This window comes from Salmo salar, chromosome ssa02 (genome assembly GCF_905237065.1).
Source record: "Salmo salar chromosome ssa02, Ssal_v3.1, whole genome shotgun sequence".
NCBI lineage: Eukaryota > Metazoa > Chordata > Actinopteri > Salmoniformes > Salmonidae > Salmo > Salmo salar.
In genome coordinates this window covers 69,226,249-69,227,909 of record NC_059443.1, presented here as the reverse complement: position 1 = coordinate 69,227,909, position 1,661 = coordinate 69,226,249, and positions in this window count along the sequence as shown.

Below are 1,661 nucleotides of genomic sequence, written 5' to 3'. Positions count from 1 at the left end.
TGTGTATTGACTAAAAGATTTAAGGATTAATAAGACTTCTAGACCAGGTCTCGAGAGTAGACACACACACTCTAAACAAGGTCACCCAAACACACCTCCACTAACCCATCCCCCACCCACACACACACGCACACACACACACCCCATATCTCCCTCTCCAGTCCAGCTAAGACGGAGTAGAATTTAAATGCGTTTTTTTTTCTTATATTCACCCCCCTACTTGGAGCAGAATGAGGAATAGGGGGAGCTTAAAAAGAAAAGAAAGGAAAACCTCTCCAAAGGAAAGACGAGGAGGCGAGGGATGAGGGATGGAGGAGCTCTGGAAAGAGAAATGAAAGGATGGAGAAAATAGGGGAGAGAAAGTTTTTTAAAAAAAAGCTAAATATGATAGGATGAGGGAGAAAAAAGGAGGAGGAGGAGGATGGATGGAAAGAAGAGGGAGAGAGAGTAATGGGAGAGGATTAAAGGAGTGAAACAGAATGAGAAACCACCTTGAGGAAAGAGTTACATGACTCAGGGTGGAGAAACAACCTCTGTTAATGACTCATTGGGTATTTGCCAGGAAGATATAGATCTATAAAGAGACTACAAGAAACAAACAGATAATATATAAAAATAAATTTGAATTTTTTCAAAATAATAAAGAATAAAACACAGAAAAAATATTGAATATGTATAACAAAGTGTTAGACAAATCAAAATATATTATTTTGAGATTGCCAAGAGTGTGCAAAGTGTATTACAAGGAAAAGGGTGGCATTGAAGAATCTCAAATATAAAATATATTGATTTGTTTTAACACTTTTTGGTATAAATTATGTATATTAGTTTTAAAGTTCACAATTATTTTACACTGTAGAAAATAGTAAAAATAAAGAAAAACACAAATGAGTAGGTGTTTAAAAACTTTTTGACCAGTAGTGTATGTTGATGTATATCTAAATGTTTGTGTAATTCACACGATTGTGTGTTGGGTGGGAGGGGTGGTTATATGACCCACTGTGGAAGTAATGCCAAACAACATGCTAATCGTATATACAAAAGGTTGCTTGTTTACGGGGTTGTTATGGTAACATGTTGGTATCTGACAGGGTTTTGGCTGCGTGCAGGTAAGCGTGAAGACCGTAATCCAAAGCAACAGTTTTAAGAACTGTAGGTACCTCAGTGGGGGAGGAGAAGACATCTGTTTGGTTGGTTTTGACTGTTTCCTAGAGAGAGAGAGGGGGGAGAGGAGAAATAGAAAGGGAGTTTTAAATTATGTCGGAGATGAGTTAGAAAATGTGAAAACTGGGAGTGAGGTAGAGTTCAGAGAGGAAATAGAGAGAGTCTAGTTTACATCACTTCCTGTTAGAGAGAGTCCCTAACTAAGCACATAACAAGTCTTAGTTACCACACTCCCCTAACGGGGAACTGACAGCATCAAAAGCATTATCCCTATATAGTGAATGGGAAAAAGTGCACTATATAGGAATAGGTGCCATTTGGGACTCACCCAGACAAGAGAGAGCAACACGTCAGAGAAGTGAATATTAGAGGAAAATCACAGTGGCCTCACAAATCCCCTGTTACAGGACTAGGTGAAGGAGGTTCAGAGGCTCAAGCGTTCAGTAATGGGTGCCCAGAAAGTGGAAGAAGAAGAATTATGTGAGACTGTGGTGGTG